Here is a 25284-nt window from a genome sequence, read left to right on the forward strand (position 1 = left end):
TGTTTGCTTTTGATATTTTGCTTTCCTCTAGTCAAGTGAAAATTTATTACAGAACAATATATCCAGAAGAGACTTTGATATGAAGAGGCCTTATTTGGCCTTGAGCTAATCAAATTGGGAGCTCAGCCTGTCAAAGGTCAAGGTTGTAGACTACTTCCCGTTTCCTTTAAAACTAAGAGAAACATAAAAAGATTCCAAACTTTTGAGCCATCACCATGGGGATTTCAGAAGATGACTGAGGATGGAACAAAGCATACCCTTTTGCTTCTGGGTATCAGGAAGGACTTTAATGGTATCATGACATTGATCATTGAATCCAAGGTCACAATCATGTCAGTGTTAATGAATTCCAAGTATGATTCCACAAAATATTAGTATACAGTGGATAGGAAGCAGAGCATATTATAAATGCTTTTAGACATTATTTGTAACAACCCATAATAAAGCTTTATGTTGTCCACCCATGGTAAATTTAGATAATTGTTTCTTTCATGTCATGTGAATCAACATGAACAAACAGCATGCTTAAATTCTACACAGATTTTTTGTGTTCATCACTGTTTTAAGGAAATTGTATAAATTTCTTGAAACTAGGCTTATACATTTCTGGAGAAGTTATCTAACCCTAAGTAAAATATTGATAACACTGTGATCTGAAATGATTGTCTGTCTTTGCCAATTTTCTGTCTGTAGTCAGTTCATATTTCCTTGTGATTTGCACATATTCAAAGTCAGATGAAATTAGGGCAGAGCCATCTCAGTGAAGCCCACAGTGACAGAGATGTCCCTAGCTGCAGGAATTTGCAGTTGTGACTGCCTCTTTTCTCTGTCCACTATAAATATTTCAGTAGGTCACGAAAGAAGCCAGCTACACAACTCACAATTATAATGTATTGGAGTTAGCTTGCTTTCTATTGGCTTAGAATAAACCAATACTTTTTTAAAATTCATTGTTATGAAGTATGCATTACATGTACTTTAGCTATTTAAAGGGCATATTTTTCAAAACGGCTTTATCAAAGGGATTTTCTTTTTTGTCATAAATGAACTAGAATTAGAAATTGGAAACACAGTGGACTTCAGTAAGATTCATAATCCCACTTAGAACCTGTTCTTATTTATAACATCTGTCTCTATCAGTGTTAAAACCAAACATTACATATTGCAGTACAAGTGAGCTACGTTCATCAAGATCTAAAACTCAGGCTGTTAGCTTAGTGGTAGTTTAAGCAACGTTCTGTATCAAAAATGGAAGAACTGTTGTCTCTGACACAAGACTGCATTCTGGTTTTTGGAACTATGGCAAACAGAGACCAAGCCAAGGTGATAGCAGACATTTCCCTGTGCTTCTATACATTACTGCAAAAGTTCAGAGTTTCTGACAGTGCCCATGCAGTACTAATAAAAGATAACAATCTAGAAAGGGTAGAGAGAAACAGAAATGTTAGCCCTCTCATCTGTAAATGAACTCTAGAGAAGTCTTCTCCACTGGGTTCCATCAGATACAGCCTGAGTGACAAAGCTTTCCCAGCAACAGCAGTCAGATCAATGTTAACTGAAACGAAGTGGTGACATTGTCGTTGCTATCTAATTTATGTTGCAGCAGACCAAAAAGTACACATAACATGGTGGCTGAAATGCTTCAAGTGAAAAGTAACAATAAACTCTAATTATTCCATCTAACTCTTAGACCCTTTCAACAATTTCCTGCTATTTTTTGTCACAGTCTGGCAAACACTTATCAGAAAGTTTTTCTTTCCACAAACCAAACACAATCACGCTCTGTCAGGTTACTAGACTGTCCCTGCAGAGCTCTGGAGCCTCCTAAATCTGTGGAGACTCTATGGAACAATGAGAGAAAAGCCGAGCACTTATTTTTGCACTTTTTGTGAATGGAGCACCTGGTCTTCCTATGCAACTTTTGAAGTTTTAACATTATATAAAAATTTCACAGAATCATAGAATGGTTTGGTTGGAAGGGACCTTTAAAGATCATCTAGTCCAACCTCCCTGCCATGGGCAGGAACATTTTTCACTAAATCAGGTTGCTCAAAGTTCTGTCCAACCTGACTTTGAACACTTCCAATAATGAGGTATCCGCAACTTCTCCAGGCAATCTGTTCCAATGTCTCACCACCCTCATCATAAAAAATTTCTTCCTTATGTCCAATCTAAATCTACCCTCTTTCAGTTTAAAACTGTTGCCCCTTTTCCTGTCCTTGATAGAAAGAAGGTTTTGGTAGAAAGTCTTTCTCCATCTTATAAGTACCCTTTATGTATTGAAAGGCAGCAATAAGATCTCCCTGCAGCCTTCTCTCCTCTAGAAAACAATCTAAGAGAAAAAAAAATGAAAAAAATGTGTTCTCATAAAATGCCCAGATAGGAACCTAATTAATTGATCTGGAGGTGAAGAAATTAGTACAGTAACATACCTTAACAACTATCTGATAATTTACTGCGAGGTGCTTAGAGGAGCTGGCAGTGCTGAGAAATCAAGGTAGGAAACTGGTTGCAGTCTGCAATTTTTAGAGCAGGTCTAAGACATGAACAAAATACAGCCACTCATCACTGCCTTCCTGAACATGATATGTTTACTTGGAGTATCCTCCTGCCCGTAGTTTCCTCTGCTTCAGAATGATCACTGTGGGCAAATGCATATTTTGAGCAGACCTTAATAGATTTAACACCTGGCTCGTTAATAAAGGATATGTTTGTAAATCAAGCATTTTCAGCATTTTCACAACAATAAAATTATTACACCAGCTTACCCTTTAGTAAATCACTTCCTGTAAAATAATTTGGGAACCACTTGTTGTAGAAGTATTTTAATGATAAGAAACAATTCAGGTTATCACTAGATGGAATAAATGTGACCAGTACCGAGGCAAACTTGGCTGTGTTCACATTTGGAGGAATCTTGTCCTAAACGAGAATAAGGCCTTGAATACATGCTGTGTACTATGAAAATGTATGGCAACTGGTGTTCTTATTGTCTTAAAGTTACAGTAGTTAAGGAATTTGTGTGCACCAATACTGTATAATATTTTTTTTTTAATATTAATATACCTTCTTTCTTAACGTGTTACTAGCATTATAGATGACAGGTAGTAGATAATTAACTTTGGTACAGGATAATGTTCATATGGGGAATGAAATGTCCTGAACAGGATGTTTGATAGCTGTCCCATGGCAAAAGGAGTCTCCATTGCAAGGATTATTGCAGCAGCATCTTTAGCTGGATTGGGAGAGTTCCTCAAACTATTGTTTTTGCTCAACTGGCTATGGTCCTACTTGACTCCCTCTGTCTTAGCTACATACAAAACATCTGTTAAATATCTTAACTACATGGAAAGGACTGTTCTAGATGCCTTCCATGCAGTAACAGCTTCTATTGAATATTTGGTTTCTTATGTCTTATTTATGCACAATTTGATCCCTTCTGCAGCAGGAATCACAGAGTGCAGCCTTTGGGACACTCCACTCACATTGATAATCAGCACATTTAAGTATACTAATCAGATGTGACACAGCAGGAGCTGCCTTGAGGAATTTCTAGAACTGACCAAAAATTACCACCTGGGTTTCTGTAACAGTCGAATGCTTAATTGCAAATGTTCCGCCTATCACCTAGTTTCAAGCTGATCCCCAGTCCAAACCCAATCTATTATCTCATCTCTATGGGTGACTGATAGCTTACCTATATGCGTGACTGAATTAATGATTCATGTGAATTGAGTGGGCATACAGGCACAGTCCTGATACCCATCTACACCCAAATTATAACTAAAGAATTAACTTGATTTTCGTACTTTCATCTCTTATAATTTAAGTCCTGTAGCTGTTGACGCACTAAGATTGGGTTTTTTTGGGCTGGGCTGTTTAAGAATATGTTTCTCTCCTGAGTCCTTACCTATGTTGCATGAAATCTGTCTCCTTAAAGAAAAAAATACTTGATCAGTGGCCAAGCTCAGAGAAAGGAGAAAGTTACGTTGCCCAAAACAATATGGCAATAGTTTGACATAAGTAGCACCTGCAAAAAGTATTCCTAGCAAGGAGCATGGCTATGGAGCAGAGCTGAGGCACACTTCAGAAAGCATACAGGAATGACCTATGAAGCTGAAAACAGGCCTACTTAAGCAACCTGGAAAAGTGTTGGGAAGATCCATAAACAAAAGAGGAAAAGGCTGTCACAAGCTATTTCTTGTACAGAGATCGAAAGAGAAGATATGGCAAGCAAAGTCTTTGAGCTAATGATCCTTGCCATTGAGTAGAAAAGATGTTTGGGGTTCATTTGTAAAAACAAAGTATGGTGGAGATGTTTCTGCTTTTTGTAAAGCAATGGGACAAGTTTACTGTGTTGTATTTCCAGCAACACTTTTGATTGTGAGAGAAAAGTGTTAGCACACTCTGATTAGCCCTACTACATCTTCTTCTAATGCCTAAATTAAGCAGGATTGGATCTGAGTTTTCAGTCTATGGAGGTTAGCATTTTTAGTGTGAAGAATCACACCTGCAGGACTGATTGCATGCATTGGATTTGGGAGACTGAATTCTGTTCTTAATTCAGCAACTGACGAAAACCTGTGACTTTTAGAAAAATTTGGTAACTCCTAAGCATAATTTTCTTAATCATCATAAGAATATTCCATCATAAATACTTCCACCAGGGGTATTTTATAAGGTATTTACTACTTTGTAAAACATTTGCATCAAGAGATGACAAGTACTATAGAATTTCAAGTTAGTATTTTTGTATGCCCTGAGCTATGCTGCATCATTTCTGAAGTACCTATGTATGGCTCAAAAATATGTTTGAACAGATGAAGTGGAAAGAAACTTCAGTGGTTTAGACTATCTGTAAAATTAAGATATGGTAGAGAGGTATTTTTTATTGTGAAATTGAAGGAGATTTGTGTTTAATATAAATTTAATTAGCTTTGCTGTAGCCATGTGTGGTATAACTATCCAGTGTCAAGAAAATCTGGTGCCAGACAGCAACTGAGAAACACTGTGTCTATTCTTTATTTTCACAGATCAGAGTGAAACTGGAGAAAAAATATCAAAAAAGCTTCAAAAGGAAAGAGCGATGAAACTCTCACCTGCTTTCTGGTGCAATTGCATTTTCAAAATTACTCTCCAGCCATCGATGTTTAAAGATTGTGATTCTAAACCTAGAATATATAATGATTTGACATATATTGCAGGAAAGTATGACTTCCCTATACCAGTTGCACACATTTTACTGTATGTTTTTTGCTATTAGTACAGGTAACTAGGATCCACTTTTTATGTACGTTTCCATATATTACCATAATATCAGCTTTATGCCTCATAGTTACTTGCTTTGTTTTTCATTCCCATTTTATAACAGCATGCCTAAAGCCCATCAATATTCAAGTTAGCACTTTAAAATGAAACTATAAATTTCAATTTGGAGAAAATAAGCCCTTATTCAGGCTCATAAGTTTTAAATAACACATTACCATTGGCTACATTAAGTTTGCATTTCTAATGTTATTTCATGCATTTGACAATAGATGTTCCACTCTGCTCAGTAGTGGAGAGCAAATGCATGTGAAATGTAAGTCTGCTTAAAATGTAGGAATTTATTAGAGCTGTCAGTCAGCAGTGACATGAGTTAAATTATTTCTGAAGATATTTGAGTTGATTTTTGCACTTTCCATTGTCTTTATCCTCTGAAGTTTGAGTATAAATAACTCTTTTAAAAGGTTTTCTTCCTAGATTGGTTAGTGCTTCCTGAAGGCAAATAAAATGAAACTTAAAATAGAATACTAGATGCACAAACCTCTTAAGGAAATAGCTAGATACCATTTGGAAAAAAAAAAAAAAAAGTTTATTTATTTCTATCAATCCCAGAAGAACCAGATTGGTTTCCTTCTATATTTGTTGTTGTTGTTTAATTTAGTTCCTTTAGGAAAAATGGTGACTAATTCATTTTCCTTTTGCATGCTTTCCTTTTAAGAGAAAGCTATGTACTGGTGGTCAAGTGGAGTCTTTTGCAACTGTCTGAATATTAACTGTGATACAAATTAATATAAAATTCCCTCTGCTGCAGGACTAACAACAAGGAAATTGTGTGAAAACACTACTTTTGCTGGCAGGAGTGATTCCTATTCTTTACAGCTTTTCTTGTTTATCGTGTGGATGGGCTATTAGAATTGATCTGAAGGAAAACAATTCCTTTTCACTTGACTCATTTTTTATGATTGTCTGGTGCTACTGTCTGCATTTCTTAGGCCTGTTTTCTTCTACAGAAATTAGAAAGAAAAACAATTAGCTTCCTTATGAAATACTACATCTGTGGGCCAGTGCAATCTTCCTACCTTGATTCATTTTGGTTGTTAACTTAAGAGCTTTTGCATGTCTAGAATAACAAATGTCAGGAATGAAATCACTTTGCACGGTCTCCTAGAATTGAGAAACTGTCTGCATAGCTCCCATGTACAATGTCTGTCAAAAAAACAGTGGTTTTTGCTAATTTATTGGTTAAAATAGTTTATTCTTGGCTCAGGTGTGAGACATAACTAAAAAGTTAGCAAGGAGGTATAGTGACAGATTTTGGACTCTTGCATTCATGTAAATATGATCACACTAAGGAAGAAGAAATTTCCACAGCACTGGCACTATTTGTACTTTATTGCTATGTGATGACAGGAAATTCCTATGGTTACTTGGACTGCTGAGATGTTTTCACATGCAAAGGTCAAAATTCAGTCATGGCATAAACAGATGAAACTTCACAATGTAAATTTAGTCTGAATATAACCAAATAAAGAAAATGAGTGTATTTTCTTCATTCAGGTGAATAATTCTTACACAATGATTTACACCGAATACATAAATTTGTCATGCATTTCTCCATTATAGGCATAACCCGGTTTCCAAAAAGGGTATTATGACCAGAAGGCATATAGTAGTAGCTCTAAAGTAGCTGGGAATGCCTTACTTACAATTCTAATGGAGAAATTCAGCAAAAACTTTGCAACAGGTTAGAAAATCCTGACTGCCATCTTTGCTGAACAACTAGATCTCCTCAAAACTTGCATTTGATTTTCCAGATACCTTTCTGAATTACAGAAATCTGGGTAGGATTGTCTTTAGGTAGACAAGCAGATGCAGCGAGGAAAAAATGGTAAGTTTTTGGACTCAGAGAGGCAATGAATGGATTGATATGGAACTGGATTCATGTCCATGCTAGAGCTGAGGCATAGTACTGAATTAACATGCACTTATACCGCATTAATATACAAACTGCTATAGGCTGCCTTAAACACCTGTGTGCCTTTTCACAGAAGTCACAATTGTAACTCTGAGCCTTCTGTGCATGCTAAGATATCAACAAAATACATTTATTTGTGGCTAATGAACCAACAGGAGTCCGACATACAGATTTGAATACTAGTTACACTGAATACCTGCTGAGGAAGAAGGTTGTTTCACAGATTTTAAGAAATTAATCTGTAATAGTATAGAAATATGGGTCACTCAGAAGTGAAGTTATTAATTTATTATCTTCTGGTGTTATTCCAAAAGAATGGGTAAGAGCATTTTTAGTCTTTCTGTGTTAGGGAACACAGCTGGGACACCAAACAAATGAGTTCTCAGACTAGACTATAGATGAGGTAGGTGTTCACATTATGCCAAGGAAATTCAGGCTCTGCGTTTATGTGGCTACAGTAATCCAGAGTTCCCATGTAAGACATATAGTCAACATGGTGGAATATTTGCTGTGGCAACAGGAGGTTTGTGCTGTGGCCTCTGGCCTGGTCCAGAAGAAAGTAGAATTTAATTTCCCAGTCAGACCTCGCATTCCCAGCACAGCCTCTTCTGAAGCCCTGTTTCCTTGACATTCCACTATCCTTACATGCCTCTCCATCTGGGTGTCTGGGTAAGGACCCTGGCAGAAAACAGAACTGGCTCTTCAACAGTGTGGACAAAACTCACTCTGGACTCTATGAAATTGATCTTGAACTTCAGCATGACTACAAGGCAGTACACAGGTGTCCACAGACTCAGGCTGAATCAAGGTCTTCAGAGGAGCTATCCCCTTCATACTGTGGGTATTGTTACACGAGGGACCAATTCATCCATTCATGGAAAAATAAGGAAGGTTGCAAGGATTAGGGTGTCTAAAAGGGAAGAGTCTAATAGTAGATACCATTCAGATGCAGAAATGATCATATCAGCTGTTCAGTCTGAACAATATCCATGACTAGTGCATTGAGTGTCTGGGTTTTCATGGTTAGACTATCACTCTCTCCCCAAGCCAAAATATTTAAAATGCAGAAGTTAACTGCAGAGTGCAGGTGAAATTTGGAATGAGGAGCAACAGTTTTAAATTAACAGGCACAAGGTAATGTGTTGTATGACCCAAATATCTACATATGGGAAATGTAGATGTTTTGAGACACTCTGATGAAACTAAGGAAAAGGTGACCAGTTGAAAGCTTCATCTTCAGCCTGCCCTATTTGAATAACTCCACCAAGCTCTCAGTCAAGACATTTAATAGAAAATGACATTATCCAGATATTGTATTGCAAACCCATCATGTCTGCAAAAACCTGCCTGGTTGTAAATCAAAACCTTTTTCAGGCAGTGGAAACAAGGATAACTTGCTTCAAGTGATGGAAAAATAGTGTACACAGGAATCTGATAATGCCAGTAGTAGAGGTCACATCAATTAGGATAATTTCAACCCATTTGAATAAACACAGCCACTGCTCCAAGTAAAATCCAATTATAGATGTTGCAGAGCAAGCCATCTCACATGAATACTTGAGTCTTTGATATTTACTGGAAATAAATCAGGCCAGGAAAGCAAACTGGAAACAATTCTGTGAGATGACTATTTGAGAGAGTGTATACCAGAGTGCGTACAGGTATTGTCTTTTTCTCTAGGTCTTGCAACCTTCAGTAATACTGCTTGTTGCAGTACTGACAATACTATCACTTAGTAGCTCCACTGTAACCGTGTTTGCTCCAGAATTTTGTGCTGTCATGGTTTTCTAGGGCTATCAGTAGTTATAAAAGACACATAGCATTTGGAGAACAGGAGTGTGTTGTTGTAGCAGTGGTTCAGCTCCTGAAAGATTTCCTGAAGAAAGAGGAGCTCCTCTTCACTTGAGGCACATTTTTGCACATGGGTGTTTCAGTACTGTATTTCATAAAAAGAGTTGTCACCAGTAGAAACGACCAATTTTAGACACATTTGACTGCCACTAAGTCTGTTGCTCCACAAACTCCAAAATAAGGTCAAGGAAAGTGGTATTAATAATCTGAATAGGTCAGGGAGGAGAAAAATCTTCTTATGAAGCTAATCAGGAACAGGTGTGCAAGCCATGTCTTACTCTCAAAGCATGTTTTGGTTTATTTTGTTTAAAGAACTGCAGAAAACTTGTGGAAAAGGTACCAACAGATGATGAAAATTGTCACTTGAGTTCCTAAAAATGAAATATAGGTCAAGAGCTAGGGGGAGTTACACAAAACTTGCAAAAGTGTAAATGCTATATCACTTTTTCCTTCTTCTTCCTTAAACTATTTTTGATGTATTCATCTCAAAATGTGAAATATTATGACATTTTCTTTTATAAATCCAATCTAGAGTGTCAATATGAAGTAAATAGCTGGAAATCTGATGAGTTTGCTGCATATTTGAGAGCTGATGTGATATAGAACAGATACGTCTCGTGAGCCTATGTATCCTGTCTGGAAATCCTATGCCACAGTGCAACAGCATTGGTTTTAAAATGGCCTCATATGCTAAGTTTCAAAACACAGTTCTCTGCAATCAATATAACAGCACTGGCATGTCTACTAGATGCTTCCAAGCACCCTTTCCTGTGATCACATTGTCACTGAAGCAACACAGATGTGTAGATACATCTTCATTCTCCTCCAACCCATTATTAAATACTGTAGCAATGACATTAAATTAAATGGCATTAAATACATTAAATGGCTATGGGGAAGGAGGCACTATCACTTTGTTGATATCTCTATCTCACAAGCTTTCCTTAACAACCCACTTCCCCAAATTATGAAGCTTCGGCAATCTCTGCATTTAGATAATCATGCAAGTGTGACTCTCATCTTTGCCTTCCTCTCCCTGTGCTGTATTCATTTGTCCATGTTGTGCTGGTTTTGGCTGGGGCAGAGTTAATTTTCTTCATTGTAGCTAGTATGGGGCTACGTTTTGGATTTGTGTTGAAAACAGTGTTGATAATACAGGGATGTTCTACTTATTGCTGAGCAGCGCTTACACAGAGTCAAGGCCTTTTCTGCTTCTCACCCCACCCCACCAGCGAGTAGGCTGGGGGTGCACAAGAAGTTGAGAGGGGACACAGCTGGGACAGCTGACCCCAACTGACCAAAGGGATATCCCACATCATATGACATCGTGCTCAGCATGTAAAGCTGTCGAAAGAAGAAGGAAGGGAGGGGATGTTCTGGGTGATGGTGTTTGTCTTCCCAAGTAACCCTTACGCATGATGGAGCCCTGCTTTCCTGGAGACGACTGAACACACCTGCGTGCCGATGGGAAGTAGTGAATGAATGTTTTGCTTTGCTTGTGTAAGGGTTTGAGATACACCTGCTCCAGTGTAGCCTTACCCACAGCCACAGTCCCTTCAGGAATGAACCTGCTCCAACATGGCCTTACCCATGGCTGCAGTCCCTCCAGGGATGTACCTGCTCTGTTGTGGGCTTATCCATGGCCACACTCTTGGAGATGCTCCAGCATGACCTCATGCACAGCTACTGATACTTCAAGGTGTGCCTGCTGCAGCATGGACTTATCCACAGCCACAGATGTTTTGAGGTGTACCTTCTCCACTGCAGACTTATCCCTGGGCCACAATCCCTTCAAAGGTGTACCTGCGGCACAGACATAACCACAGCCACAGACGCTTTGAGATGTACCTGTTCTGGTGTGGACTTATTCACAGCCACAGATGCTTCGGGGTGTCCTGCTCCCACATGAACTCTTCCACAGGCCGCAGTCCCTTCGAGTGGGTTTTTTTGAAAATATCTTCTGTGGCTATAGTTTTCAGCTGTGAATGTTTTTAAGAACAAGCTAGACAAGTGACATATTTGCAATGACATATTTAATCTCAACTACAGTAGGGAAATGATCCCATGAGGTGACTTCCTATCATACTCTTTCCTACAGAGAAGAGATGTTGCCAGGGAAAGTGAAGGTGTAATATACACAACTGCCAATCTGTGCTTTGCCTGTTCTTTGAATAAATGGAAGACATGGTCCAGCAGGACTTTGCTTATACTGCAGCAAAAGAAGATTATTTTTTTTTATAAATACCTATGGAGTAGTACTACATTTATGATATAAAGGAAAACAACAAACAGCAGTATTAATTTGGCTTTATTATGTTTTCTATTTCCACTTTGCCATGCCTCACTACCTTATTAGCAATGTAAAGATATGAATACAGAAGTGCTCATTTTATCATGACAACATTCAGTTTTGAAACTAATCTAAAATAAAACGCAGGGTATGCACTGAAAACTCAATTATGAAACAAAAGGCATCCAGTATGAAATTAAGGTAGTACATTCCATGTTTTATGTTCTGGCATTGTAGATTGTTACAGGGTTTTTTTGCTGATAAACCTCAACAAGCTCACATAGCCAAGAGCAGCTCTAATGGACTGAATCTAAAATTACTCACTTTCATCTGCTGAAACAAATTGGTTTAATATACAGTTGTTTGTTGTCAAATACATTAAAAACACTTGTGCCAAACAAAATTATAGGCTGTGTTTGTTTTTTGCCTAGTATATTTTTGAAGGTGGGGGAATAGGAGAAGGAAGAAAGACAGTGGGTGGAGTTTTCCCTGCACTTGCCAACATCAGACTAGATAGCATTAAGAAGATGTAACACACACAATATGCATGCAAGGTGTCTGAGTTACACAGGCGTAACGTTTTTTCCTTCCATTTTTTAATGTTTGACCATGTGTAACTAAAAAGTTCTAACCTGTTGGGCATTGCAAGATAGTATGCAAATAGGCCAGCTATTGACAAAGGACTACAGTAATTCACTTTTTTGTTAATCAGGGTGTGATTATCATTCGATTCTTTTGAACTCCATCCAGCTTGCTATTCTGTCTCAACTTCAAGCAGGTGTTTTGTTGTTGCCAGGCCATGAACACAGCTCTGTGCCTGAGTCTTTCAAGTGTGCTAGCTGTGCAGATGAATTTTGCCTGCAAACTTTCCTCAGGCAATGAACTGACTAGTGCAACATGCTCACAGCAATGTTAATCTAGCTCAGGGACATGCACTGCACATGAAAGACTATTTTTACCCTAATTTTTAATTGATATATTTTGCCCACTGCAAGTTTCCTCTCTCCGTCTTTCTCTGTCTCCCCCCCCCCCCCCCCATCTTTATATCTATCTACTTTTTCTTCTTCTTTTTCTTTTTTTGAGGCAGCAAATGGATTGGAGTGAAATGAAACTCCAGTAGCTGGCGGACACAAAGCAGAAGCAAGGGTGAAGTTAAATAAAATATAAGAGGGTGCATGCTCAGCAAAGAATTCACCTTTGATTTTAAAGATTAGATAAATTGGAAAAGTAATAATCAGTAAATTGAAAAGGGGGGACCATTATGCATTAGCATTGTGACTAGCATAACAAATCGCTTTTATTTATTTATACTTTCAGGATGGTACAATATTTTATATTATACAATAGCTTAGAATGTCTTCTGGAAAGGGGTCACAATGATACATTTTAGCTCTGCAATCCCAGTAAGAAATATTTGTAAAGTAATATGATTCAATGATATTCAACAAAAACTGTTTTGAATATCAGAGTCTTTCATACTTGTTCAGAACATGCCTCTTAAATGTAACTTGCTGCAATTGATGAACATTTGATTAATCTATTTCTTTACCATGTATTGGCCTTAGCTTTTATGCACTGATTATTGAGTCTGGTTGTCAATCTTTAATTGAAAATGTATATGTATACATGTTATTATTTTACCACTGTGAATCTAAAACATGGTCTAGAATAAAAATACAACCAGCTCTATGCTGACTACATAATGCCTCTCCGCCTAATTTTTAATATTCCATATTCCAAACTCTTATAAAACAAAAGTCCAAAAAGCTAATTTCACAAAAGTGTTAGGAAAAATCAGGAACATGGTTTCAGAGCTGTTTATTGTACTTTTCATGAGTTGGGGATTTTTCCATCTCTCCTCAATGTCTACATAGGAAATGTTTAATGGGGAAAATATACCCTAGATTGTCTGCTCTTTGCCATTCACTCTTAGCTAGTCAAAACTGGGTTCTTTGCCTTTCCTTTGCACAGTAAACTACAGAGCTCCCTCTCCTCTTCTGCTTCCTTGAAAAGGAAATTTGCCCTGAATTTGTTCATCCCATTTTGTGGCAGTCTTTCCTCTCCGGGTTCCAAGCAGGACCACCACTGAACCTCCCTGGCCTTGCTGTATGAAGAACATCAATTCCATGCCAAGCAGATGCACGTGCAGAAAGATGTCCAGCTCTGTCTGTAGGGTGAAAGGTGGGAAGTTGAAATCTAAAGTAGAGGGATGACCACTTTTGATGTGTGCTCTTTGCAAAGGGGCAAAAAATCAAACTACTTTATGGGGAGAATGAACAAGGGAAAAGGAAGATTTGTGATATAGAAGATTTGTGATATAGGAGAGAAAACCAGTGGAACGGAAGTGATAGCACTGGTAGCAAGACAGGCTGGGTGTTCTTCCAAAGAGGAATGATTAAGCATGAACAGGGAACAAAGTACCCATATATTTTGTAAGCTCAAGAAATACCAGCTTCAGAACTTCTAGACACCATTCCAAACAGATTTGAAATGTTTGGGGAAGGGCTATTTGCCAGTGGGGTTTTTCTGGTGTCTCAAAGGCCATATCACTAGACTAAAGTGGTCATTAAATTCTTTGCCATTCCATGTGTGCATCAGCATTACAAACATATTCCAACATATTCTCTGCTTATTGCTTATTATTTTAAGATATAATTCTTCCATTTTTGAGACAAATGCAATGTTTATGGCCTTCTCATGTACTTGGGAAATGGTTAATTTCAGATTAATTTGGAACTTTATTAAAATCAGAGTGAGAATCAGAAAGGAAAAAAATCAGTTTTATGCAGACTCTTACAACGGTACTCTTTTGGATGATATTTTACACAATTATATATCTTACATATCATATATATCTTAAATATCTTACACAATTAGTTAACTCAGAATATTGACTTTCACATTATATAAATTAATATACATTACAGAACGGTGTTTATGCTATTGAGTTACAGTATATCCATAGGGGTGACTATCATTTAGTCAGTGAATTAAGAAAATTCACTCAGTGTCCATCAGTATTCATACAAATAATTTGTTCTCAACTAAAATAATTTTAGAAGTTATTTTCATTTTAAGAAATTCACCCCATTTCATGAGTTATTTTTCAAGTATAGTATAATTCTAGATAAAATGAACTATTCCTAGATGTAATAATCACCACAGAAATATACTCACAGTTACATGACTGATATTCCTAATCAGTGAACAAAACCATTGTTTGGTTATAAAGGCAGATGGACTTGGACTTTAGTTTTACAGTAATGGAGTTCAGGTGGCAGCATTGATTGAAGGCATCCCTATCCCCATCTCCTCTTCCCTTGTGGCATGCTGATATTGCAGGTAGCGGTGCAAAATGGATCAAAATCCCACGGTGTTCAAAATAACCACCCTTTTTGTACGTTTTGTTTTCGTTCGCTTTGTGTTTCTTTTTACATAGATCAGTTCACTAATCCACTGCACGGTGGAATCACATCCCGAATGTAGGAGCATACAAATAAGCTTCCTCATCCCATTCAAGTGCTGCGGCCTTGGGTTTATGTTGGAGCTGTGCCATAACATGCTGTTTTATGATACAGCTAATCTGATCTGACAGCTAACTGCCACCAGACAGAGCGATCTTCCCACTTCCCTGCCTTTTCTCCCAGCCCTGGCCATGTGTGCCTGCCTCCTCTCCTGCCCTGGCAGCGGTGTTCGTCCGACTCCCTGGAGGGATGATTCAGTGGAGTAAACTGAACAGAAAACTATTCCTTCATTTTTTTGGAATCCTGTCTGCCCCCCAGACCGGCTTGGTGGTGGGCCAGGTGACCGCCAGTGAGCGCCAGTGCCCACTGGGGGCAGGCAGTGGGAAGGAAGTGGGGGACGCAGGGGACAGCCCATGGTCAGCAGCGGACCCCAGGATCCCTCCTCTGTACCTATACCCTCCTGTGAAGCAGTACAGCAAATCGGCGGTACCGCTGCTGACCTCCAGGTAGATGTTCTATAGTGTTCACTACTTGTACAGTTATTTAAAAAAAAAAAAAGCCACCCATAAAAAAGTGCTGTAGAAGAACACAGTTATGAGCTGTCAACAGCAGAGCAGTTCTAACATGGATTTAAGGCTATGGTAAGGTATAAGCAGGCTATTGTATTGGGTATAATCTTAGATATGATAACTACAAGTGTTCATTATTGGCTTTTATCAAGCCTCTCAAAGAAAATAGGTGATTTGAAATGGTTCTAGACTGCCACAAAAAGTGACAAAACACATTTAGGCCCATTAGGAACTTTTCACAGAAGCAAAATGTCTTATTTCTGTGGAATACGGTGTCCTATGGACTGAGCCCTAGGTTCATCAGCCTCAGCATGGATTTGCTCACTGTGAGTTTTCACCCCGCGGAGTTTTCCGAGGGAAGGCTAAGGTGAAATAAAACAGCCTATGACATGGAATTGTTTCTCATGATGTGAGTAATTGCTCTTGGCCAAACTTATCTCAGCTTCTCTTTTGTGAAAAAGCAAAATATTAAGCAAATAGTCCCAGGTGAAAGGCTGTAAAAAGTGTATTGAGTACAAATGCATCACTAAAAACCACTCTTTGAGACATTACATAGGGTTCTGCTTTGGCCTCCTTTTCCTTGTACTTTGTGGACTCCTGTGCCTGCATATCAATGCTGAGAGCTTCTAAACGAAACCTCACCATAGATTTATTTCTGGCCACCTAAAGATTTCTTTGGAGTACTCGGACACAATGCCAGTTTGAGGAGTACAGTACTTTTTCTTTACTCAGAAACAGTTTTTTATGCAACTGGAGTAAGAATTACTATAAACTAAGATCTAAGCCCCATTTTGGCAGATTATTTTTGCAGCAGTTAGTGCTGGAGCTTCTGTAGGTTTTTTCATTTTTTCTCTGTGATACTAGTAACTTACACACAGTGATCTGAGTCACAGACCAATTGGTTTAAATCCTGTGTCGGGAAAACAAGGGTCTTCAGACTTTTTCAGGGAAATGAAAAGGATTTGCAAGCTGAGTTGATCTGCCAGTGATCTTCATCCAACAGGTGCAGGCGATGAATGAAGCTGAGTTGTTACTAATACCTAAACAAACACTGAACATATATAACTATTCATGTAAACAACGAGTGACTGAGAAATGCAGTTAGCTAAATAGATGTTAATAATGTTAGCTGGAAAGGCTTTCATCATAATAAATTTCACAAATTTAATTGTGTAAGTCTCACTGTTTTCACTTCTATAACCAGGATCATTAGGAAGCACTGGAGAATAACAATAATACTAATAACAAAACCAACAACAATAATATCATAAAAATATATCTCATTGTCATAAATGGATTTCTGAAATGGGTATTGGAAAATTCTGAAGGTTATTTTCATTATCATATGTTGCTACAATATTAAACGAGATTTTCTGGTGTTCCACATTCAAGGCAAAAAAAAAGGATAAGGTAAAGATAAGGGTAAGGATAAGGATAAGGAACATGGAAGACAAACAGGGAAAACCAGCAGAGAAAGCAAACAGGGAAAGGAAAGAGGAAAAGGACCCCACCCCCAAAAAGAGTTGGAAATCAGTACCAAATTAAAGAATACTTGGTTAGGTATACAACTAGACATCTTCATCAGTGCAAGGCCCTCAGAATTACATATAGTACTGTTAATCAGGAAGAGCTCTCTATATAGTACTTTAGAAGCTAGATTAGAGTTTATCTATGTCCCTTATCTCTGATTTTTTAATGTTAAATTCTATTTTTAAGGACATTAAATATAGTATTTTTTACCACATACACACATGTATAAATATGAATTTATATACATATTTATTATTATTTACATATATGCAGCAGGCAAATTATTCATTATCAAGTTTTAATACAACACAGCTGTATGAGAATAACCATATTCTTCACAACACATTTTGTATGGCTTCTTCATATTTTGCACATCTGGGATAAGCAGAGTGGGCAGGAACTGAAATCTCTTTGCATTTGTGTCTGAAACTTAATCATTTTTAAGTATCTATTAATTATTGAATTCGCTTACATACAATATTGTTAAAATACATTTACTTAAGGAAGATTTAGAAATAACATCATATTAGTGTTCAGCTGTGGTTAGCAAGCATTCTTATTTTTCTAAACAAAAGCTGAGGTGCATGATGGGAAAACAAATATTAGCATATCTAGACTGAGCATGGCTTGTAGGCTCCCTGGTGAGTAGTGCTTCTACAGCCAAGGATTATTCACACCATATACAATTAAGTTTTCCTTTAAGACTGATTCTTTTATACTGCAGATAAAAATGAGAAACTACACAAAGTCTTCTAAAGAAATATTCACATATTTTTAATAAAGAAAAAATGTAGTTCATCTCTTGCAGACCAGCCAAACTTAGGGAGTTTTATTTTATCTAGGAATGTCGAGGAGCAGAATTTGGTATACAGTTTGACCTCTTTGATTGTATTTTGAGGTTGTTATTGTACTTTGCTGTTGGATCTTTAATTAATCTTCCCGGGTCTGTAATATCATTGGGGCAGAAATAATTGCTTAAATATAAAAGGACCTGTTAAGACAGCCACATGGGAAACAGTGAAGTGGTGAAAGAGTGCACTTCTAAGATTTCCTTATTGACTGTTTAGTAAATAAATCGTATGTTTTAATTGCTCTGTCAGAAGGATCCTTCAATGAGGGAAAGGTGACTGGAGCTGAATATAGGAACACCACAGGACAGCTGTTTGGTCTGGCAAAGGGCTCTGTGCACTTGTACTATATATCCAGAGCGACCTTTCAGATTCCATGTACATAGTAACAATTAAAAGTACACAATGACTTGACAATGTTCACTGTGACAGACTGCAGGTTGGCTGCTTCCCATAACAGCCTCCCAGGCAGAGAGGAACAAAGAGCCCGGGCCCATCTGTACGCTGCTCTGAATGCCTCATGTTCCAGAGAGCGCGCTTTGTTTCTCCAAACGCCCCAGGAAGCTCTTCAACAAACAAAACTCAGAGGTCCAGAGGAGCCCAGTCAGGACATTAATATGATAATGAATTCTGGATTACCCTGACAGACATGACAAAGAAATAGATCCTTTTGATAATAAGTTATCGGGTTGATTAAGCGGAATTTGTCTGACTCCATGACTGTTGTGGGTATTTCAACAAAGTCAACAAAACCATGCATGACATTCTTCTGTTACTCTCTCTCCCTCTCCTTGTTGCTTTTCAGCAAGTCCGACCCATGCCGCTGATTTAAGGCTTCTTTAGATTCAGTGAAAATGCTGCTACCTGTCTGGGAAGTTATTGTAAACCGTAAACATAGCAGCACCTCTGCTACCACATGAAACAAAGGAAAATGGCTGCTTGTTGCAGGCAGTTCAAAAGAAAACCTGCAGTTAATTCAGAGGTATGACTTTGCTTTTCAGCTAATGTTCGTAGGCTGAATTAGCTCAGTAGACTTTGTAAGATTAATTTCCAGTCATCTGACCCAACAAAGTAAAATAATTTCCTTTTTGGCCCATCAGAATAAATCTGATTCTGATTAAAATTATACTTACTGTTCATTGCTGCCGCTGGGAGATTAGGTGAAACTTCTTCAGCTAAATTATTGCTGCTTAATTCATACAGTTCAAGGAAGTTGCATGATACTTCCATAATTTTCAGAAGTAGTGGATGCTGCAGCTCCTTTTGACTTCAGCAAAGATTGTCATAGCTTTTGGAAAGGTACTTACATTTTTTTGTCTTACTATTGATTTCTGTGGTAATTATTATGTCTTCTTGGCTGGATTCTCCAAAAGGTTCCGAGAAAAACTTCTGTTATTCCACAAAAACTCAGCAGCAAAATGACATCAACTGGCTACAAATACAGTAGATGGCTAAGGTCACACAAAGTACCAAAATCGGGTGGCACCAGCCATCTGTAGTTAACAGCTATTATATAAACATAAAGGAATGTGCCCTGTGTTCTGGGTGATGGAAAAAAATTGGTCATTAGCCACTCGGGAAAACCTGATTCCCCCCACAGCTTTCCAGCTGCGATCCAAGTGTGTTTAAATAAAAACTTAGCACACTTAACAAGAAGTTTGATAGAGTGTTAACAATCCTCAACTTCACGTTGAGCTGTTAACCAACAAAGTAGTCATTAAATGCTGGTAATGGCTGCGTTTCTTGGGATTATTGCTTAATTATAAACTTGATAGAGTGGGTCCTGCCTTCTGACTTGGGGGACATTTTCCATTGCAGAGTTTTAAATACAAACTTTTCTTAATATACCACCTCAATTATAAACCCTTGCATATAAACTACAGCAAGAATACTGCCTTTAAAAACAGTTATTTGTACACTTCATGATTATGTTCAAACCATAACTGATCTTGCATTCACCTCAGACAGTGGACTAGCAAAGCGCAACTGCTGGTAACAAATAATTTCTCAGGGAATATGGCTTTCTTGTAGAATAAAATAATAATTTCTGAAAAGGCATTCTGCATTCTGATTGACTGGAAGGAGTTTAGAGCATAGGTAGCACTTCATTTCAAAAAACACCATGAAAGTGATGTAAAACCTCAATAAATATTTTATCTCTTATTCTTTCAGAAGTGACTAAATACTGTTTATAGTATACAAGAAATTATTTTAGCAGCCGTAACCTTGAAAGTTCCCTAGCTATTGCTGGCTGCTGTGCCTTAACATTTAATAATTATTTCCCAAAATCTGTAGATCACATAGGCTTATGTATACAAACAGTTATAGAAATGTATTCAGGAAAGTTTGCTCCTCTGTGCTGATATTCGAGCATCTAAATGTATACCATCCAAATCCACAAGGAAAGATAAGGGGTGTAAAGTGTCATAGAGCCACATACTTCAAATCCCAGCACATGAGTTGGCCATGCACAGACAAAAGGGGTCTAGGGAGAAAGACAGTCCTGGTTTTCTTTATTTGTTGGTTTCCTTGAATTAAAGTCATCAAATACCACCAAAGTATATAAGATCTGTTATAAAAATCATTAAGTAGCTGCGTTTTGAATGTGTGAGTATACTTTTTTCCATAATAAAGGCTTAAAATATTTAACATTAATTTAAAATTCTTAAAACTCCTTGACACTAAGGCCACTTAGTATTTTCAAGCAGGGAGGCAATCAGTGAAAAAAAAAAAAGATTTCATCCTTTAAACCGAATCTTGTTCTGTAATTCACAAAATACTCAGTCTTCTAATGCTAAGTAGCTAAGCAAACTAATACATCTTTCTTCTTTTTTAGACTGTTCTTTTAGGTATTAAACAACAAGGAAATCAAACAAGATTCCCTCTTCAGAAGCTATTAGATCAAATATTCTTTGAAAAGAATAACATATAGAATATATTTACTTGTACAAAATTTTAACCGAAAGTTGCACTGATAGATAGACAGATAGTTTCATAACTAATTTGTCTGCAAAATGGCATTTAAGTATTTTTAGAAGTGTTTAGAAGATGGTTAAAATAGTGAATTTTCAAATTATTATACTAATTAACTAATCAGTGACAATTGTAAAGAAGTAGCATCTTTTACCAGGACAAATTTCATAGCTGGAAAAGATGGAGAAGACTTGGAGCATGCAAGTATTTTTAGTTTTTGCATTTTATTTCCAATTATTGCCAGTAAATGAAAGGAGGAGCTGTTTGTTGGAAATGTGAAAGGGAAGAGAGACAAATATCTTTGCATGTATAAATCCTCTTCTTTCTTCATTCAGAAACTCAGGCTTGTGTCCACAGTGGCTTGTTGGCTCAGTTCATCAGAAAGCCTGCAGCAATTCCCTGAGCCCTCATTTGTAGACATCACTTTGGCAATGGAACAATGCAACAGATTCTCATTCTAGGGATTATGATACTATATATAAAGAAAACAAAAAGATTTACATATATTCCATGTAATTTCCCCCCTTATATTTTAAGCATGGAACAGACTTTTGAGTCTTTTAATTGGTAGATGTGGCACAAAAAATATTTTAAAAAAAATCATAATTTGTATCACAACATTTTATTTTCAGAGATAATACGCCTTTCATACATCACATCAGATAGATGTCCCAGAACCTGCAAGCTGGGAAAAATGGATAAAAGGGAAGGTATTCTTTTGCGGCTAAATCACTTATCTTGCTGAATGATTGGAGTAGCATGTATACATTCCCAACTCCCTGGTTTGCATGCACACTGAAAATGGGCTGTGGCCTAGAGGAGGAGTGCAGTCATTGTTGCTTGGCATTCTGTCCTCATGAACAAGAGGGAACTAAGGGGATGAAACCTTACCTTTGCCACTTGTGGACCAGGCATGAACGAGGAAATATTGTCCACCATTCACAGGTTTTCAACATCCTATGTTCCTACACCCTTCCAGGTGTTTCAAGGCAGCAGAGGGGGAACTGTGCCTTTGAGAAATGCCTCTAATGTCATAGCATCATAATCATAAAGATCTATGCTTCATCAGACAAATGTGCTAGTATTGTTCTGCTCTAGATGAGAAGTAAGCACACGATCACAGAGAACATTGTGATGGGCAGTAGCTGATGCAGCGTAGATCCTGCCAGAAAGGAGCTATGTGGGACTTTCAAACCAGCACATTTGAAACCAAACTGAATTTCATAGAATCATAGAATGGTTTGGGTTGGGAGGGACCTTAAAGATCATCTAGTTCCAGCCCCCCTGCTATGGGCAGAGACACCTTTCATCAGAACAGGTTGCTCAAAGCCCCATCCAACGTGGCCCTGAACATTTCCAGGGAGGAAGCATCCACAACTTCTCTGGGCAGCCTGTGCCAGTGCCTCACCACCCTCATAGCAAAGAACTTCTTCCTTATATCTAATCTAAATCTACCCTTTCAGTTTATAGCTGTTGCCCCTTGTCCTATCACTATGCTCCCTTGTAAAAGTCCATATCCAGCTTTCTTGCAGGCCCCCTTCAGGTACTGGAAGACTGTTTTAAGGTTTCCCCAGAGCCTTCTCTTCTTCAGGATGAACAACCCCAACTTTCTCAGCCTGTCCTCATAGGAGAGGTGCTCCAGCCCTCTGATCATCTTCATGGCACTCCTCTGGACTCACTCCAACAGGTCCGTGCCCTTCTTATGTTGGGGGCCCCAGAGCTGAACACAGTACTCCAGATGGAGCTTCATGAGAGCAGAGTAGAGGGGGAGAATCACCTCCCTCGACCTGCTGATCACGCTTCTTTTGATGCAGCACAGGATACAGTTGGCTTTCTGGGCTGCAAGCGCACATTGCCGGGTCATGTTGAGTTTCTCATCAATCAACACCCAAACATTTACCAATAACAGCACCAAAATTTATTCCAGATCAACCCCAATTTGCATCACGCAGCTGCCTTAGGACACTGATTTTGGGAGGCCCAAAGTCTTGTTTGCTGTATTGTGGGATAATACCCTAATAAGCAACACCTCCACTTCCAGGAATCCACTGTCTGCTAGCTTCTTGTTTCCTGAGGCATGATTAAAAATGCCTCAGATGAAAAAGAAAATTCCCACCGAACAGCTTGATTTAAGACTTTGGCTTTAAATGAAAAATCTTCCATTTGCTTAACAAACCTCTGAATCGGGCTCCTAGTGGAAAGGATGGGAGGAGCTGGAACGGAAAGGAGCCTAAAAACTTGTTACTGTCACCAGCAATATGTGAGAAAAAAACGTCAGAGTGCAGCTGACTGACAAAAGAGGAGACACCAGCTGCTGTATGCTCTGGGATACCAAAAAGACATTAATTTAAACTAAGTTCAATCACATGGCATATAAATAACTCTCTCTGAGATCTGAGCCCTTTTGCAAAGCTTTCTGTTGACACAAGCATACACAAAGCGCAAGTCTCTTGAGCACAATGAGGCATGACGTACTTTTTCATAGACCCCTATGGCTCAGGAGCACACTAGAGGAGGAACAGGTTCTCATGCAGCAGAGATCTGGAATACCACAGTGAAGTGAAAGGCTCTACCTGGAGCAGACCTACTGGCTTCTCTCTAACGCTGTATTACTAGACATTACACTAAAAATCAGGCAGGGCTTCAGAGCCTGATCCCTTGCTGAGGACAGACTGGTTTTCCCCTTACTCTAGAGGACCCACAGACCCATGATGAGTGAAAGAGGGAGCAGCAACTGCATCTAGCTCATTTTAAACAACCTCAGTTGCATGGCACATCAACATAAGGATGACAGCTATGACTTAGGATTAGAGGAAAGCCACAGCTATCTGGAGCAGCAGCAGAAAGCCAAGAAATTTACCCTTGCTCTCTGAAATGACACTAGATACCTGCATGTCAGAGCGTGAATCTCTTTCTCAATTTTTTTCCACAGCTTCCCTACTGGGTCATTAAGACAGAATTTCCACCCGTCTTTGTCGGTCAGAATTAGGTAAGCTAGTTCTCTGGGCTACTTCTGTAGAGACAGTCAAGGGACATAGGCCCCTGAGAGGCTGACTGGTCCCACCTAATTGGGCAAGCACATTGGGATGCAATTGATTGTCATTTTTACATATGCTGGTGCCATTAAGTATGGTGAGACAAATTGACCAGTTTGCACTAGAAAACTGATTTTCAGATGACAAAAGGGAGATGAGATGAATCACCATTTATGCGAAGTCACAAAAGTTCTTACTTACCTTAAAGGATTTCTCAGAAGGAAAAGTATTTTAAATGACAAGACATTTTTCTTAAACTTTTGACTCAGATTAGAAAATCCAAACGGGTATCACTATATTTACGGGAAGTGAATGATGGATTTGTCCAAACTCAATAGGGTCCTTATGAACCGAAAAGACATCTATACATGCATTTTCTCTAAAATCAGTTAACATGGTAGAGTTTTTATTTATTTATTTTGCTTTGTCCTAATACAGACAATTTATCATTCAAACAGATTAGTTTTGTCACCTTAAATTCACACAGCCAGAAGTCCTGGAGAAGTAATCAAAAAATTGTGTTCTCATTTAAATGTTATGTTCCACATTACATCCAGCAGCACATGCAATGTAAATTAAATAAACCAATTGCAGCAATAATAAAATAGGCAAAAGAAAAAAAATTGTGTATCCATTGTACCTTGTACAAGATTTTTATAAATTATATAAGAATTCTTTATTCCATTTTAAGAATTTTTCTTTACATGCTTTTTATCCTCAATAAAATATTAGCAATACTAAATTTGGGTCCATTATAAGTAGAGGGATCTTTAATTTTGGCTGTGTTTTCTAGCTTTGTCCAAATCCTTACATTCCTTATTTCATTAGATTGCAAAGACAAACAATCCTAAATTTTAATCTTGCTCAATCCATCTTCTGTAAAAAAAAAAAAAATGAAGCTTATATGTACTGCATGACACTGATCTTTGTACTCCTAGCTTTATCATTTTACCATATTAACAATAAATGCCATGTGTTCCTAGGATACTGAAACGAATAGATTAAGGAGTATAGAAAGGACAGGAATAGCATTGTTTGTTACCTGTGCATTCAGATCTTTGTGAAAGCAACTCCCAAAGTTGCTACTTCTCTCTGCGCCATAATGATATTGTACAGTGCCTTTTGGCTCTAGCACAATGTGTTATGCATCAGTGTTTAAGAGCATATTGTGCACCATTATTGCCCTCTCTCTAGAGGACTACAAACTGCATTAGTTTGAATTACCAAATCAAAACTTTATGTGCAGCAGTTCCCCCACAAGGGCTTTAGCATTTTTATGTCATAATCCCTCTATTATCCCCCTCCTCACATGCTTTATAACCATTAAGTTATTGAAAAATTCTCAACAGATGTCATCTTAAGATGAATGTTGCTGTGCCGACTGGTATCAAGGCTGGAATCTGGATATTGCTCAACTTTACTAAAAATGTCAGGGAGAGAATAGTCAGCTGTAAAAATACAAGATATGCCAGCAATGGTTGTTT

This window comes from Nipponia nippon, unplaced genomic scaffold, assembly GCF_047370975.1.
Source record: "Nipponia nippon isolate SJK-2023a ecotype South Korea unplaced genomic scaffold, ASM4737097v1 scaffold_1, whole genome shotgun sequence".
NCBI classification, from domain to species: Eukaryota; Metazoa; Chordata; class Aves; order Pelecaniformes; family Threskiornithidae; genus Nipponia; species Nipponia nippon.